The sequence below is a fragment of the Lynx canadensis genome, chromosome X (genome assembly GCF_007474595.2).
Source record: "Lynx canadensis isolate LIC74 chromosome X, mLynCan4.pri.v2, whole genome shotgun sequence".
Classification (NCBI taxonomy): Eukaryota; Metazoa; Chordata; class Mammalia; order Carnivora; family Felidae; genus Lynx; species Lynx canadensis.
This window is the reverse complement of record NC_044321.2, coordinates 1,947,691-1,966,762: the sequence shown is the minus strand read 5'-3', so window position 1 is coordinate 1,966,762 and position 19,072 is coordinate 1,947,691. Positions and strand designations below refer to the sequence as shown.

At 42.6% G+C, this 19,072-nt stretch overlaps 1 long non-coding RNA gene across 1 annotated transcript; it reads left to right on the top strand.

Annotated features, from left to right (window-relative positions):
- The first annotated feature begins 1,805 nt into the window (after window positions 1-1,805).
- Window positions 1,806-18,676, top strand: LOC115507792. Its single transcript, XR_003966796.1, has 3 exons — window positions 1,806-1,891; window positions 3,658-3,787; window positions 18,621-18,676. It is a non-coding gene; the product is annotated as an uncharacterized LOC115507792 (long non-coding RNA).
- Window positions 18,677-19,072: the final 396 nt, after the last annotated feature.

Here is a 19,072-nt window from a genome sequence, read left to right as displayed (position 1 = left end):
ACCAACTTTCTTCTCTAGTCTGTTTGCAAACTGCTGGCCCACCTCATTTGCTTCCATTCATTCATTCAATAAAGACAAACTTTATTAATAAAAGTCAACCCTTCTCTGCATCACCTCCAGCCACCAGAACAAATGCACTTTCTCTTTCCAGCAAAGATACAGACGTGTCTCTAAGACGGATGCTTCGCATTTGGCTTCCCACCTATTGGATGTGTTGTCTTTTCCACTGAATTTTTATCCTCTAGGGGCCAAAGCTGATAAATTTTGCTGTTTCTCACAGTCTGCAGCATATGGAAAACTCTCACTAAATATTTGTTAAATGGATAATAAAAGAGAGAATGGATTTTATCATTTCTCACTGTGTAAGCCTAACATCTCTACTTCGCTTAATAAAATTCACAAGAGAGTGGATTGTCACTTTCACGGTTAGTTTTTATCTTCAAGATAATAACAGTAGCTGCATGGTTCCAATTCCAGTCAACAGCCAACTTTTTTTAAAATCATTTCTCATGTTATTTAAGTTTCTCTAATGAGTTTGAAAATTCTATTTCAGGTTGCAAATGAAAAATTTAATCACTGCTTTTTGGTTTGGAGTATCTCCATTGATGTCCCTAGTTTATTCTGTACAAATGCGGTCCTTTGATATTGTGATGCAGGGAGTGAGGACATTTTTTTTTACCGTGTCCTCTCTGCTTGGGGAGCTCAAAGTCCCTAAGTGACACGTGTCCTGACTGTGTCTACCACCTGCGTGGAAACCTTTACTCCTTGCCTGTTGCCTGTGGAGTAAAACCCAAAACATTTTCACCTGCTGCTACGTGTCTGGGGAAAATTCTCATTTCGGTTATTTGTAACTGAGTCTGAACTCGGTTCGCACTTCGACTCACATTCACTTTCCTGATTCTATCATTTCCACTTGTGTATCATCAAGTCGAGAACCTAAGCGTTTCCAAGAACTGTGTTTATGGCCTTTTATTGACCAGGAATGGCCCCTTCATATCCTATGTCGTCAAATCCAAGATGCTTTTCAAGGTCAACTCACTCAGTCACTCTTACTGGGTAAAGTACTATTCCCACTGAAATCACTCATTTTCTCTTATTGATTGCTATGGGCTCATAGCTGAAGACACCACACCCACAGCCTGTAGGATCTTAATGGTTTTTATACCACATGACATTTGTGCAGAGAGGGGCACGGCTGATTTTGTTTCATTTTGACTGCCTCAAATAATTCATTTGTATTTTTTTAAGTTTATTTATTTTGAGAGCAAGACAGCATGTGAGTGAGGAGGGCCAGAGACAGAGAGGGAGAGAGAGAATCCCAAGCCGGCTCTGAGCTGTCAGCACAGAGCCCGACACGGGGCTCAAACTCACGAATCATGAGATCATGATCTGAGTCAAAATCAAGAGTGGGACACTCGACTGACTAAGCCACCCAGGTGCCTGGTAATTTTGGTTTTAATTTCATTAAAACACAGTGTGTTTGCCTTCAAAAGTCTTCATCATTAATGCCATTGGATGGCTGTATTTTGGGGAGAGGAAATGTGAAATACTGAGTTAGGATCCAAGCACACAATCAGGGCTCTGTCAGTCTGTAACTCATGGAGAATATGTTACCCCCAACAGTTAACGGTTGACCTTACACTGATTTCCTGCTAGGTCCTCACAGATACAAGGATGCCCCAATAACACGTGTCACTGGCAAAGCTGTTGATCTCTAGGGCATTTTTTTAGTGCGTTATATTTTTAATTCCTCTGCCACTCCATGATACTGGTTTGCATTTTTATTTCTCAGGTGAAGACTTGCAAATCAATCAGAGCATTAAGTGGATCTCCAGAAGTTTCACAGCAATTTAGAAATGAAACCAAGATTTAATACCAGCCTGCTTAAAAAGTATGTATTCGACAGGAAGTGAAGGTATCATGTGATTTATTTATTTTTTGGTATCACGTTATCTAAATGGTTGCGATACATAATGAAAACAGTGCCTTTACACAACAGGAGAAGTCAAACATTTCTCTAAAATATACATTTTTTAATTTTAAAAAATGTCCTTCAAAATATCCATCATCATATGGGCATTCGGTTAAGCATCTGACTCTTGATTTCTCTTATCCCTGCTTGGGATAATTATTATACCTTTGCATGTAACAAAAAGAAATGTATTTATGTACGTATGCATTATACTTACGTATATGTTTAAATATCACTTCTTTTTAATGTTTATTTATTTTGAGAGAGAGCAAGCACAAACAGGGCAGGGTCAGAGAGAGGGAGAGAGAACGCCAAGCTCGAGCACAGCCTTGAACCCATGAACCGTGAGTTCGCGACCTGAGCTGAGATCAAGAGTTGGACGCTTAACCAGTTGATCCAGCCAGGGGCCCCTAAATATCACATTTTTAATTTAATTTTTTTTAACGTTTATTTGTTTTTGAGACAGAGAGAGACAGAGCATGAACGGGGGAGGGTCAGAGAGAGGGAGACACAGAATCTGAAATAGGCTCCAGGCTCTGAGCTGTCAGCACAGAGCCTGACGCGGGGCTCGAACTCACGGACCGTGAGATCATGAGCTGAGCCAAAGTCGGCTGCCCAACTGACTGAGCCACCCAGGCGCCCCTAAATATCACATTTTTATAACCATGTCGCAGTTGCAAGTTGTGGAGGCTTTGATCATATAATTCAAGATGAACTATTTCTATATAATATATATATTTGTGTGTATATATATTACAAATTATTAACATTACATATTATATATTACATAATACAAATATATTATGTATATATTTATATATATTATATAAATTACTTATATAGTATATATACACGCCATAAAACCTTGGTTTGCGAGAATAATTCGTTCCAAAAACATGCTTGTAATCCAAAGCACTTGTGTATCAAAGCGAATTTCAAGAACATTGGCTCAGTTGTAATCACGTGACATTGGGCATCACGTACCACTCTTTAATGGGAGACATCTCTCGGTCATCAAGTTAAAATGTGTTAGAAATGTTTGCTCGTCTTGTGGAACACTCGCAAAACAAGTCACTCACAATCCAAGGTTTTACTGTATGTATAAATGATAAATACATATGAATATTTAACTGCCGCTTGTAATTTACTTTGTATCTGCTGACATTTAATATTCTTTAGTATGATCATAAGGAACACAGAGCAAGACAAGTTCACCCACCTTAAAAATACTACCAAATGGGGACGCCTGGTGGCTCAGCCGGTTAAGCGTCCGACTTTGGCTCAGGTCACGGTCTCACACTTTGTGAGTTTGAACGCCGTGTTGGACTCTGTGCTGACAGCTCAGAGCCTGCTTGGGATTCTCTCTCTCTCTCTCTCTCTCTCTCTCTCTCTCAAAAATAAACATTAAAAAAAAAACTACCAAGTGTCTGTGTGAACTCTGACATCCATACTCTCTGAGGACATCCCTGTGTCTGGCCATGTGCTGACAGCTCAGAGCCTGGAGCCCGTTTGAGATCCTGTGTCTCCCTCTCTCTCTGCCCTTCTCTCGTTCATGCTCTGTCTCTCTCTCTCTCTCTCAAAAATAATTAAATATTAAAATAAACAAATAAAATAGACACTTGTCACCTACTGAGAGTATTTGCTACAGGACCACACCGTATCACTATCCCCCCATTGTCATCCAGGGTGCCATGTCGATGATGCACGCCGCGCAACAGATGGGAAAAATCCTCATGCAACTTAACAACATGCTCACGTTTTCCTGTAGTTCTGCCAAAACACAACTTTGTGAGAGCTCCCTCCGTTACCGCCAAGGTAAGCCACACCTGCTACAAAAGCATAGCTCCCATGTCCGCAAAGTCTCTGGTAGCCTTGAACGTCTGATTCGCCTTCTGGAAACATCCTGTCCAGACTAGAGTATAGGCGGGCGCCTGCGTCTTTTCCTTGGGTTTTTGGATTTTTGTTGTCATTGGGAGGATGCTACAATGAGCTGGTGTTCCCGGAGCTGTATCTGTAGGAATTCTTGGAGGGTTGCATTTGAAATATGTGCTGCTCAACAAAAATACTGTTTCTACCAAACTCCCGGAGGACCAACCAATTTAGAATTATTTCTTTTTATTTCTTTTTTATTTTTTTAAATGTTTATTTGTTTTTGAGAGAGAGAGAGAGAAAGACAATACAAGCTGGGGAGGAGCAGAGAGAGAGACACAAACAGAATCCAAAGCAGTCTCCAGACTTACCTACAAGCACAGAGCCCCACACGGGGCTCAAACTCACGAGCCGTGAGATCGTGACCTAAGGTGAAATCAAGAGTTAGACGCTCAACCTCCTGATCTGTAAAGACCATCATCCATTTTTTTTTACTAATGACAACCTTCGTCTCTCAGGAGTGGCTGGAAACGCTCCCTTCTGGCTTTTATATTTGGGGAACACTTCTTCGTGTCCTCCTCAAGGCACTCGGGGGTCATTTTTTCCTTCTCTGTCAAAGTTTACAATAATAACTTACAGTGTGGAACATGGCGTTTTGTGACCAGTCATTTTTCCTGCATCTCTTTAAAAACTTCCAGACTTTTGAGGAGGTTGGGAACCCCGACCCAAGCCAGAGGAGGTACATGCCCATCACACTCAAGATGAACACACAATCCAAAGAGAAAGCTCATAGGCCAATGGTCCATGTTGCTGCAATTTATATTTTCGCTCTAATACGTACCCAGTTTTAATATAGGATCCATCTTGATTAACAGACTCAATGTGTATTCTCAAATGTATAATAAAATAGAAAGAAAAGCCATAAACTGTGCCAAAAATTGATATGCCATCAAGCCCAGTGGCTCCGGGCATTAAAAAAAAAAAAAAAACTAAATCATGAATATTTCTTATTCAATTCTCTTGGGCTGAGCAATGCATAACCAGCTTCTCTACAGATTAGATAAAAAAAAACATTGGATGGATATACTGAATTCAGCTAAAACATTATATTCTAATGCATGTGCCATTTGAGATATATCTTACTCTTTTTATACAGAGTGAGTCCCTGCCTTTTATTATTTTTTTAATAACATCAGATTACCGTGGCCACAAATCAACTCGTGAGACCATAAGCAAGTTACTGAACTATTACTATTTTTTAAATTTATTTTGAGTGTGGAGGAGATTGAAGAATATTCACAGGCTGGTTCAGAACTACATTCAAATAAGCCATCAGTGAAGGCTGGGCGTATCAGACAAGCTCTCAGTGCTTCGTCTGTACGCCTTCAACTTGTCAGAATACTTGAATACCCTTTCCTTTCATAATAAACTGTCCCAAAGGTCATGGAGCAGGATAAAAAAAAAAAAACACGTGATAAATGTTCTCATCTTTTGCATTGCAATGGAAAGTATTCACTGAGCTTCATGGAGACTGAAAACTTAGCCCATGGCTTTTATACTGAATTTCTGGTCTCCTTTTTTTGTTATTGACATTTGATAATAGCAAAGAGAATAGCACTGATACTATTTACCTTAAGATGTTCCATTAGCAGACACACCCACGGAATTAGCTTTGTAGAGCCCTGTCCCCACGCACTGTGAGGGCTCCCTGACTGTTGCATCCTCTCTGGAGGGAATCAAGTGCTTTCCAAAGGACATGCGTTTTTCCAGTTAGGCATTTAGGGGGTCGGTGTCCTTTTAGAAGCTCCCCCCAATCTCAGAATGTGGCGTATTTATTTACAGTGACACTCTCACAGTTAAGTCGCGCCCTCGTGTTTAGTGAGTGGCGAACATTTTCACAGAGTGACCCAGTGTCTTTGGAGAAACAACCCCAAGGAGTCAGGAAATTTAAGTCGGGTGGTACAATAGCAGACACTGAGCATGTCAGGTTCATGGGGAATGTAGCAACAGCAAGGAAACAGCAGGTGCTGGGGATATGCTGGGTCAGAGTTTGCACAGACACGACCCTGTTGGTTCTGTTCTAACTTGATTAGAAAACCCTTAATCAAATACTGATAAGCAAAGTCCTTAAAGCAAAACGCTGACTTCAATATACGGGGTAACCTCTCCTACAATAGCCAGTGAGAAGACCCTTTCTTGTTATGAAAAAAAGTATATTATTCTTTTTTGCTTTGCCTAAAATTTGCATGGGTGATAACGCTATTTCTAGTGCCCACATCGCTGGGTACCTGTTCCTTTGCCATTTGCAAGATTTTCCCCGGGCTGTCAGAATACCTGGAAGGATTCTCTAGCAAGGAGAATCTCTAGCAAAAAGAGGCTATGTCCAGAATGAGAAAAGCGACTCTATAAAGAGAGCACAACAGACACATTTAGAATACGGAGGTGTAGAGGGTATATACTGTTTTCAGAAATCAGTTTCTATTTCTGATTAATGACCTCCCTGTTCCCCAGATGGATGCATATGTAGTTTAGGTTACCTGTTAAGGCTCAGATAATTCTCCTGACCTCTCTGATCTTTTTTTAAAAATGTTTATTTGTTTACCTTGAGGGGGGTGGAAAGGCAGAGAGAGGGAGAGAGAGAATCCCAAGCAGACTCCCTGCTGTCAGCGCAAAGCCTGACGCGGGGCTCAGTCCCACGACCGTGAGCCCAAGTCAAGAGTCAATGGGTCAACCCACTGAGCCACCCTGGTGCCCGCTCAGTCTGTCCTCTCTGATCTTGATTCTTAACGTAATCCATTCTGAAAGAGAATGGGAACTGGCATCAGTTTTCCTTTTGTGTTTCATTCCCAAGTTCTCCCGGTAAAGGTAGACGTAGTTATGAGGGGCAGGCATATGAGGACATAGTTTTTTAATCCTAGGAATTGGCTAAGATAAAGTGGGCCCCTCAGGCCATTCAAAAGACGAAGGCAAATCAAACGGAAGTAGATCGTTTGTGGGGAAATACAACGATGCCTTTGGGTCAGGCTCTACGCAGTGTTCTCTCTTGAATGGAAGCCTCCGAACATGGAAAGAAGCCTTCCTGATGTTTCCATTTTCCATGAGCCACCACTTGACCTTATTAATATTCCCTTATAATCTCTGTGGAGCTGGTCTTTTGAAGTAATTTATATTATTAATTATTCCCTCCGGATACTTTCTGAGATCAAGAAAGGTGTCAGGATATTGTCGACAGCGACCACCTACTTCCTATACGTGTTACTCTGCTGTGGCTGCTATAAGAGAAACCGTGGACCCGGGGGCTTATGAACAAGGGACACTTACTTCTTACAGTTCTGACGGCTGGATGTCCACGATCAAGGCACCTGCAGATGGAGTTTCTGCTGAGGGCCTTGCTTCCGGGTTCATGGACGACATCATCTCACTGCACCGTCATATGATGGAAAGGGCGGGGGGCTTTCTGGAGTCTCTTCTAAAAGGACACCTAATCCCACCACGGGGACTCCACCCTAAAGTGGAAGGAATCCCGCCCCACTGCCTAACACCATCGCCTTGGGGGTTAGGATGCCAACATACGAATTTTGGGGAGGGGGACACAGGCATTCAAATACAGATATTTACCAACATATATTTACCATGTACCCACTACTTGGGTAGGTAGAGACTGTTACACAAGGTCTCTGTGCTCACTGACTTTATATTTGAGGTTGATTCTCGGTAAACAATAAGGAAAACACACAGATGTTGGAAATCACCATACACAGCATGACTTTAATAAGCAGGATGAGGGGTCCGTAAGTGGAAGGAGAAGGTATATGCAGGGGTCACTGGTGATCATGGGTCTGTCCATGTGAGCCCACACTCACCTCACTAGCCATACAACAGGTGTAGACACCAAGCAGGTTCAAGGCTAAATTTGCATCCATTGTACCATGGGAGCATTTGAGCTGAGAATACAGATCCCTCCAGGCCCCTTAAGAGAAACACCGTTAATCATCTGAACTGGTCAGTTCTCTTTTCACAGGTGCCTCCAAGTAAATGACTATTTATTCCCTCAGCTGATGGATATCAATAAATCCAGAGACACCACCCCCATATGGCCCCAGGGTCAAACATATTCCATCCTGACTTGCAGAGAAAAATCATATGCAGGGACAAAGTCGCAAGGGAGATCCAAAGAAGCCCATCTTTCTAGAGCCTTCAAGAGGCCAAGGTGCTCCCACGTTTCCGTGGCTGCAGGGACACAGGAGTAGTTGTGAGTTCAGCTAGTCACGCCAGGAATGACATGGGAGCATCGCGCCTTCTGGCTTATGGACCTACCTCCTGCCCACTGAGAACTTCCTTCAGACCAGACAACTTTCTCATCAGCCAACAAATCCACCATACTCTCCGGGAAGGGTGAAGAAATGATACCCCCAAGATTTATTACAGAGCATTACTTACATAATTTGTTGGGCAAATAAAAAGAAAAGAAAAAGAAAAAGGAACAATGATAGAGACAGTCTCCCTGGATTTCCTTTCTTTCTTTCTTTCTTTTTTTTTCTTTTTTTACTTTTATGATTTTTACTTTAAAAGTCATTTCGAAGACATCCCCTTAGGTAAAATAGGATATTCTTTATTTTATTACAAGCAAAAGAATCAACTTTAATTCACTTCCTTAGAGATTTTCCAACTTCTATAAAGATGATAATGTGCACAATAAAATTTAACTGACTTCTAGAAAATCTACTATTAGGAATTTCATTTGAAATCATCTTGAACTTTTTAAAGGCTCTTTTTTTTTGATGTAGTCAGATGCTCCTCCTTCTTCAGAAGGAAGAAGGCTTCAGACTATGACAGATTTTCCAGAAAGGCCTTTAATTTGGTGCCTCAGGCTTCTATCATGAAAATAAACATGGGATGTGAAACAGAGAAGCCTATTTTGATTTTGTTGACACTAAGTTACAAAATAACAAGGACTCGATTGTGGATTTTAACAAGGCCGTTAACATGATAAGAAAGCTTGCTGTTAAACCACAAGGACAATTCGGGTCAAAACTTACAGTTTTCCAAATATTTATTCAAGTTCTTCAGCAACTTCTTTCTGGAACTATGGCAACAAGAAAACAAAAGTCTATGAATGCCATTTTCCAGGATGTGCCCTGAAAATGTTTATAGTAAATGTGCTTCCACATACATTACTCAATGAACTAGACATAAAATGTAATTATGTTATGTTAGTAAAAAGTATGTCAGAAGGACCAACGTTGGGCACATAATTCAATCCAATGCCTAAAACCTATGCCCTTCGTGTTTTTAAAATAAATATTTGATGCTTTTGTATTTTTCTTTTTAAAGACTGTTTTGGGGTTTTTTAATGTTTATTTTTGAGAGACAGTGAGCAGGAACATGGTGGGGGGCGGGGGCGGGGACAAGGATCCACAGTGAGCTCTGCTGTGACAGCAGAGAGCCCCGTGTGAGATTCGAACTCACGTACTGTGCGATGATGACCTGAACCGAAGTTGGATACTCAACCAACTGAGCCACCCAGGTGCCCCTAAAAGACTTTATTTTTTAGAACAGGTTTAGTTTCATGGCACAGTTGAGAAGAAGAGACAAAGAAGTCCCATACACCCGCTGTCCCCCACAAATGCACAGCCTCCCCCGTTATCCACGTCAATCAAAGTAGGACATTTATTACAACTAATGAGCTCACAGTACCATGTTCTCATCCTGTAAAGTCCACAGTACACATTTGGGTGCATTCTTGGTGTTGGACCTCCTGACTTTGACCAGGTGTCCACTGTAGCTTATCATACAGAATAGTTTCACTGCCCTAAAAAATCCCCTGTGCTCCGAATATTCATCCCTCCGTCTGCCCCAACCCCACAGTGCATATACTGGTTCTGTTTCTCCAGGGAACCCTAACACAATGGTTCATTCTTTTCTCCTAATTATGGAGGAAACACTGTTAGATAAATCTGTACATTCAGTTTGACCAAGATCAGACGGGTGAAAGAAGAAAGGAAAAAGGAAGAGAAAGGTTTTCTGCCCCCTGGGATCAAGAACAGGAACAAATGTGGCTGATCAGCCGTACAAATGTCCAGCACCCATCACCCCACAGGCAAAATTATCTCACTGGCGTGGTGGACCCTGGAGGAGCTGATAGCTGAAAAAGTTCTTGCTGAGAAGTGAGCTGCATGGCACCACATGGCGTCATCTACCTGTGGGTTGATCAGTTGTACAAAAGAGTTCCATGAAGTATATCGGTGTCCCCCAAAAAGCCAAGAAGAGACCAGGTGTAGGGTGTTAGGGGGGTCATCTGTGTCTCCCTGAGTCAGTGGTTAGCTTGAGCTCACATCACATAATCGAGTCACCAAACCCATGGCCTTGAGATGCATTCTGGACTCTGGAGCCTGGGAAGCTGCAGCCTCTCCTGAAGAGAAATACCTCTGCAGCAAGGCAAGCCAAATCCACCCTTTTGTAAAGAAAAATCAGTGACCCCTTCTAGGGGCCACAAAAGAAGACATCAGTCAGATAAGATCGGACCCCTCTTTTCAGGGGACAAACTCAGTGGGCAGAATAATGGCAGATGGGTTTCATCAAGCTCAATTGTATGACTTAGGAAGAGTGAAAAACGGAAGTACCCCTCTAACGGGTTGTAACTCGTTGGATGCTGCTGCATAAACACCATCTGAGTCCCTTCTCTCCTCCCTTGTCTCCTTCATTTCTTCCTTTTTCTCTACATGTATGTGATGTGCAGTAGACACATTCTTCTTATAAAGCTTTCAGTTGAAAATGTAACTCAAAGGACGAGCAAAAAAGATATCTGCCCTTGAGGACCTCATACTCTGTTGCAGAACCCTGACTGGCAAAGTAGAATCACGATGGGGCTCCACGATGGCTGGTCTTCCCAGGAATGGACACAAGAAAGGAAGAACTTCTTCAACAAGATACTCAGTGCTCTTAAGGACAAGCTACTATCATGACGTGGCCGGTAGTGGTAGCGTCTCACATGAAGTGACCCAAATCGGAGTATGAATATTAAATACGTTTCAAAATTAGAACAGGCATTGAAAGATATTCCTTTCGTGGCCCAGTTGGATTTGCTTAACTCATTTGATACACGGCACCATGTGGCAACCCGCAACAGCAAGGTCTCAAATAGAATTTCTAAATGTTAGATCAAAGGAGAGTGAATGGAGAAACAAAAAAGGATCCAGCAACTTGATCTGCCAAATGTTGGGAGGCTCAAGTCTGGCCGCAGGTGGCTATGCACCAAGAATGAGATGTGAGATCTCAGGGATCCTGTTTCCAGAAGACGTCCAGTGCCTCAGTCTCCCCACTGCCCGTTGGATGGTGCACACCGCACATCCACAGCAAGGTGCACAATGCATTGCGGGAAGGATCAAGCAGTAGAGCGCGAGTTATTCTTTTTATGGGATACATAATCTTAACCAGCAAGACCAGATAGCAGGCATGAGTGATACCAGAATGCATTTGTAAAGAAGCACAACTAACATCAAATTATTATCGCGCTAGGGGCGCCTGGGTGGCGCAGTCGGTTAAGCGTCCGACTTCAGCCAGGTCACGATCTCGCGGTCCGGGAGTTCGAGCCCCGCGTCAGGCTCTGGGCTGATGGCTCAGAGCCTGGAGCCTGTTTCCAATTCTGTGTCTCCCTCTCTCTCTGTCCCTCCCCCGTTCATGCTCTGTCTCTCTCTGTCCCAAAAATAAATAAACGTTGAAAAAAAATTTTTTTTAAATAATAAAAAAAAAATTATTATCGCGCTGGGTGTAGCCATATACAAAGGAGCTGATGTTGGTTTCGAACCCCCTTTGGAGATTCATGCGTGACATTTACAAAATTGCGTGAAAAATGCCAACCTTTATTCGAGAATTGGAATGACTATATTTCAGTGGGCATGTGTCCCTAAAATGTAAGCGCTCTTGCAATGTGCAGACAAAACTCCCTTACTACGTTGGTGGATGGTTTATATGGCAGGATGCTTTACCGATGTCCTCATCTTTGTGGTTTTCTCAATCCTCCCCTCTTCCTACCCAAGGTTTGAATGGTGGTGCTTTCCAGGAACCAGACCCTAGTTGTCCTCAGGTTCATTTAGGGGACTTTTTGTTTTTGTTTTGTTTTTTGATAACAAAGCTCCCTCAGAAATTTTAAAGAGAGATTTGCCTTTCTTACCTAGAAGTTTCTTGAACCCATAAATTCCAAACAGAGCAGTTCCTCAGAAAGTTAAACATGGACTTTCCATATGACTTAGCTTGACTCCTTATGACATCCCCCGCCTTCAAACATACTTAAACCAGTTGAAAGCCAGGACTCAACACACCTTTGTACACCAATGTCCACTGCAGCATTAGTCACAGTGCCCCAAAGGTAGAAGCAGCGTAAAAGTCCAGCAGATGAAGGGAGAAGTATATGCAGTAGAATGGGGCACAAACATACAACTGAGTTTTAAAAAGGCAGGAAGTGCCGCCATGCTACAACATGGATAACTTTGAGGTAATTATGCTGGGTGAAATAGGTTTGTCACAAAAAGACAAGTTTTGTATGACTGCACTTATATGGAACGTACAGGGTCACATGCATAGCGACGGAAAGTGGAGGATGGCTCTCAGCAGCTGGGAGAGGGGGCTGAGGACTTAGCATTAAAAAGGTGAGAGCTTCAGTTTGGGGAGATGGAAAAGTTCTGCATGGCTGCACAACAATGGAGTGTATTTACTGCCGGGAAACTGTACACTTAAAAATGGTTAAAAGGACACATTTTAGGGGCACCTGGTTGGCTCAGTTGGCTAAGCATCCAACTTCGGCTCAGGTCATGATCTCGCGATTCATGAGTTTGAGCCCTGCATTGGGCTCTGGGCTGACAGCTCAGAGCCTGGAGCCTGCTTCTGATTCTGTGTCTCCCTCTTTCTCTGCCCCTCCCCTGCTCACACTCTGTCTCTGTCTTTCAAAAATAAATAAATGTTAAAATGGTACATTTTATATACATATCCCCGAAACACATATAATGGAGGCCAGCAGAGAGAGAGAGTCCCAAGAACAGTTGGATTGAAGGCAGGATCCCCATGGAATGGGAATGTAAGAAGGGGTGCTGTGTCTCTGGAACCCAGTGGTTCCCAATGCTAGTGTCCCTGAGGCAAGAGTGAGTCCACAGATGGACGTGGCTGGAGGCCTGGCCCAAACGTGCTGAATCCTGACACAATCTGACTGACCTTCCTGACTTCCACGTGAACCATTGGTGCAGATCTGGGAAGCAGCCAGGGTTCCAGCATCAATCACAAGAAAGTTGCAAGGGTGCAGAGTGATGCAGGGGGACTCTACCACTGTGTTGGGGCCCCACGTGGCCTCCTAGCTGCTCACAGATGCCCGCTGTCCCTGGTGCCTCAATGCCCACCCTCCAGTGACTAATCAAAGTTTATTACTGCTTCACATGGAGGAAGTCAGGATGATATATGCTTTATTTCCAAAGTTAAATTACATTAAAGTCATGTAGGGATTCAGACTGGACACACAGCATTTAGTGGGAAATCTCTGTGCCCTCCTCGCCAGGTCCTGACAACTTCTTGTCTCCGTGTATTGGTCTCTGACTTCATAACCTCCACCACCACGAACAGAGAGCTATTTTCCTCTCTCCATAGTTCCCAGAAGCTAAAATGGAAATATGTGAACATCCATGAAGCCAGGAATTTCAATTCCTGCATGTGGAGGGGCAGAGAGAGAGAGGGCGAGAATCCCAACCAGGCTCCGTGCTGTCAGCACAGAGCCCAATGCGAAACTTGAACTCAACAAACCGAGATCATGACCTGAGGTGAAACCAAGAGTTGGATGCTTAACCGACTGAGCCACCGAGGTGGCCCTTGAATGTATTTTTCCACCAAGGCCGCCAGGTGTACTTTTTCATGTTTAAAATGGAAGAGGTGACATCCTTCAAATTTGCATGTTTATTCTCAGAATAGCACAGACAGTGTAGTTCGGTCTATGCTCTCAAGAACTATTCCTGGCTGCATAAATGAAAGAAATGTCAACCTTATACGTACTAGTTCCTATCATACAAAACCATCTATACCCCTCTGAGAATTTGTGCTGCCTTAATATTCGGATGCACCGTGAATATAGGCTGATGGTCCTCTGGACTATGTAAGCTAGCATTTGTTTAAAAAGGAGAAGCTATGAAGATAATCTCTCCAAGACATCTTTAAGAAAGCCATTCGTACAAACAGATCATAAGAATGCAGGGGACTAAATGATGGCACAGGAAGAACTTGGGATGAAGGCTTTGGTACAAGATGGAAAAGCTAATTGTGAAGTGTTCCTGCTTTTAAAAAAAGTGGTTATGGGGTAATGATTTTGCATTCAACATGAAGATTTTCTTCATTTCATTTCAATTATTTTTCTCTTTCGCCAAAGCCAGTCCGTGGGCTAGCGAAAAAAAGCGAAATGCCACGTAGCATATACACACAATGAAAAATGAGGCAATAAACCTTAGAGAAAATACATTTCAAAGAGGTAATTCATAATCCCAATTAACAAACATACGGGAACAAGACTGCGTCTGCGTCTAATTTTAGTAGGAGAGGCTGGAAAATTTTCAAAGTGAACACAGTATCATTGTCTGAAGCATTCGACACAAAGAAACTATAAATTCAGCGCGAAGCAGTCTTGTTGATAAAATAGGAGTCATTTTCACGTCATAATATAATTTATGGAACATTTTCGCACACGTAAGTTTCTTGGATCAAAAGTCTTTCTGAAGGAAGGAGGCCATGGGCATTATCTCTATTCTGCAGAAAACTAACAGAGGCTCATAAATACTGAAACTTGTCAAATTCACACACACACACACACACACACACACACACACACACACACCATCATTTTAAGCTATCTACGTACACAGTTGCTCTTCCGCGGCCTTTAAATGCGATAGTCTGCATCTAGGCATGGACTTGAGTTCATCGCGGGTAGTTTTTCTCTTCATATTTTTCCTACTGTTGTCTTTTTTAAGATGTCATTTCTTCGTTGTATTGAAGTATAATTAACATACAATTTTATATTAATTCCAGATGTACAACATATCGATTCAACCATTCCATACATTATCCAGGGCTCCTCTCACTAAGTATAGAGTATTCCTCAGTCACCCAACAATGTATTACAGTATTATTGACTCTATTGCCCATGCTGTGCTTTTCATGTCCATGGTTATTTATTTTCTAGCTCTTGATCTCTTTTCCGTATTTCACCCATCCAACTACCCACCTCTGTCTGGCAACCAGCAATTTCTTCTCTGTATTTGGGAGTCTGGTTTGTGTGTGCATCTGTTTTGTTTCTGAGATTCCACATGTGAGTGAAATCACATGGTATTTGTCTTTCTCTGACTGTCTTATTTCAGTTAACAGAATAGTCTACAGCTCCATCCATGTTGTTGCAAATGGCAAGAGTTCATTCTTGTGTATGGCTGAGTAATATTCCATTGTGTGTACGTACCACGTGTTCCGTATGCATGCATCTTAGTGATGACACTTCGGCTGCTTCCCTAATTTGACTGTGGTAAATAATGCTGCAATAAACACAGGGGTGCCTATATCTTTTTGAATTCGTATTTTTGTTTTCTTTGGATAAATAAACCCTAGAATTAACAGGATCATATGGTATTTCTAGTTCTAACTTTTTGAGGAACCTCCATACTGCTTTCCACGGTGGCTGTACCAATGTACACAGAAGACACATGACATGACACTTTTATAGCAACGTGGCACTGATGTCATCGTAAGACTTGATTACACATGAGGGTTATTTTATTTCCCACTTACTCACCTCCAAAGTGAGTTGAGCTAACAGTACAGTTAGCACTAAAGAGTGGCTTGGGGTCTGAAGGCAAAAAGACAGGGTCTCCGCTTCTGTTTCTACAAAGGCAGTCCATCTAGTTCAAACGTTAACCCAAGACACATGAGGTGCAATTGGAAGAAAATCATTCAGCAGAATGACCCCTGCATGGCACGGTGTATCGCTCAGGACGTCGCAAACATAAATATGAATGCGCTCACCATTCCCTTGAGATCTTCCTAAAAGCAGATCCTACTTTAGTGCCTGAGAGTCTGGCATGAAGTTCACCCCCAGGAAATTGTCGTGTTGCTCATTCAAGGCACAAAAACCTAGATTTGGGGGTTTTTAAGGGTTTTATGGTCACAGCCAGGCATGCCTGTGGGTTTCCACCTGTCAAGATGCAGCCATTTGAACACGTTGGCATCTTACCCAGGGTAGGCACTTGACAATCCTATCAGGTTTTTATCAGCTTTTTTGAGATGAAATTTGTATACCGTAGAATGCGCTGTTGAAAATGTACAAGCCAGGAGCACCTGGGTGGCTTAGTCAGTTAAGCGTCAGGTCATGATCTCATGGTTCATGGGTTCGTGCCCCACATCAGGCTTTGTGCTGACAACTCGGAGCCTGGAGCCTGCTTCAGCTTCTGTGTCTCCCCCTCTCTCTGCCCCTCCCCTGCTCATGTTCACTCTCTCTCTCTCAAAAAATAAATAAACATTAAAAAAGGAAAATGTACAAGCCAGTGTGTGTGTGTGTGTGTGTGTGTGTGTGTGTGTGTGTTTTAGTATATATGTGTGTGTGTTTTAGTATATTGAGTTGTCCAAGCATCTCCACTGCCTATCCCAGATCATTTTCATCACCACAAAGGGCACTTTTTCACGCATGGCTAGTCCTTCCTGATTTCCACGTCTCCAGTTGGGAACCACCCGTCTACATTCTGTCTCTATGGATGTGCATATTCAAGGCAGTCCATTCATATAAATGGACTCCTACATTGTGTCTTTGATGACTGGCTCCTTTCACTTGGCAGAATGTTTCCTTTGCCATGTTTTAAATATGCAGTATCATGGATACTTCCAATCAGGATGCTAGAAAAATACCCCTGCTGTAATCGACGATGTGTGTAATTCCCAGAGAATGTGTGCATCCTGGAAACAGATATTTCTTATGTTGACCTGCTGGACTAAAATCACACTCCCTCGAACCCAAGTGTTGATAGATGCTCACGTACATCACAGTAGGCTTCTGTGGTTTCAAACGCAGATTCCAAGAATATCATGTTTTAGCATCTACCCAGCAACGAACCAACAGAGACCAAGACCAAAGTACATTTCAGGTTTTCTAACCAAATTCCAGATGTCTTTTTTTCTCTCCTCATATTTTCTGACTTGTCTCTGTTTTCCGATTAAACACAGCAAAAGCATTTCTGTGTTTGTTTTCCCCCGAATTGCTTAATAATCCAGGAACAGCTAGGAATGTTATGAATCACTTTGGTGCATCAATTACTCTGTCGTGTCCTCCCAATGCTGCTTTAGACAGACATACTGACAAAATCTAGAAGAAGGTATCAGTTGAGTCGTGGATTCTCTCAGAGTAATACTGTCTGCTTTTTAATAACGTGCAATTTTCTTTCAGCACTATGCCAATCCTCAAACTACGATTTTGCATAAAAATTACTTGATTTAAAAAAAAAAAGAAGTGTTGAGTTCATTACCACTAAGTGCTGGGAATTCAGCTAAATAATTCTTTCTCTAACTAAGCTCGACAGCCCAGCACAAAACGCAAAACCAACAATTTTCCTTTAAAGATCAATACTTTATCAAGGTTTATTACAGTGAGGAAATATTCCTTCTTCAATGGCTTTTCATCCTCTTTCTATCAATAACACCATTCTCCACTTCTGGTAATAGCTTGCCATGGATCATTAGATAAATGCCTTTTTAATAAAGAGAATCCAGGTGTACTGGTAAAATGCTATGATTGAGTATCTTTAATCTCTCGGCTTCATTAGGCAGGGACAGGCTATCACGCTCTTTTCTTATTCATTCGGCTCGAGCTGCCAACCTTTCCCTGTGGCTATTAATGATGACAGCTCATTCGTTACTTTATGAGAATAGAGAAACATTTCCATCTTCATTCTACGTATTTCTCCATCCCCCAAGACGGGCAATTTAGAAACCCGCTTCCGCACCCCCAGAACCCACTGCCTGCACTGTCTTCCCTAGCAGCCACCGCCAGTATCGCCATCCAAATGCAGAGTTGAGAGTCACCGGTTCAATTGGTTCTGAGTATCCCCCCCCCCCAGTTGATTTAGGTGTCACACACACACACACACACACACACACGGAAATCAAGGCGTTGATTATGATTCGTAGGACATCAAATGACAATAGCACCACGCTTTTTTCCTTCTGACAAGGCACGTGGTAGGGATAATGTTCACTCTGCAAAGGAGAACCCATTACCCAGACCAGCGGGCTCTTGACAGGACCTGAGAAATCACTCAGGTCCGGAATCACAGCTACAGCACAAGTAGAGGGAAGACTCTTCTATTTCCATTCATTTATTTTTTTTAATGTTTTAGTTTGTTTTCTGAGAGAGAGAGAGAGAGCACAAGTGGGGTAGGGACAGAGAGAGAGGGAGACAGAGGATCCAAAGCAGGCTCCAGGCTGACAGCAGTGAGCCCAACGCGGGGCTTGAACTCACCAAGCACGAGATCATGACCTGAGCCCAAGTCGGACGCTCAACTAACTGAGTCACTCAGGACCCCTTCGTTCATTTCGAACAAGGAGTAAGACCCCTCCTCTCTTTTAACCACATGTAGGAAGATGGGCGGTTTGGGGAAGATTATTTTTGCTATGCTGGGAAGACTGTCATTACTCTACTTGTGGTCTACCACTCAGATTTATAGATTTAGAACAGGAAAGGCCGAGGATAATTCTAAGCTTGGGATTTTTCCAGGCAGCCAGGTAATGAAGGAGTCAGAAAGTGGACAGAAGCTGCCGGCAAGTTGTTCCTGCCTGAGAATGGAATTGGCAACCATGAAGCCTTTCAACAGGTGAATGCAACAGGATATCATTCAGGGATACAAGGAAATAAGCTGTCAACCCGTGGAAAGACATGGAGAAAACTTAAATGCATGCTCATAAGTGAAAGAAGTCCATCTGAAAAGGCTCCCTATGCTATGATTTGAGCTCTATGACGTTTTAGGAGAAGGCAAAACCATGGAGTCAGTAAAAAAAAAAATCAGTGGTTGCCGGAGACTTGGGGGTGGGGAATGAGCAGACAAAACGCAGGAAATTTTTAGGGCAGTGAAACTATTTTGTATGAGTCTGTAATGGCAGACACACGTCATTAAGCATTTGTCCAAACCCAGAATGCCCAAAACAAAGATAGAGCCAGTAATGCAAACC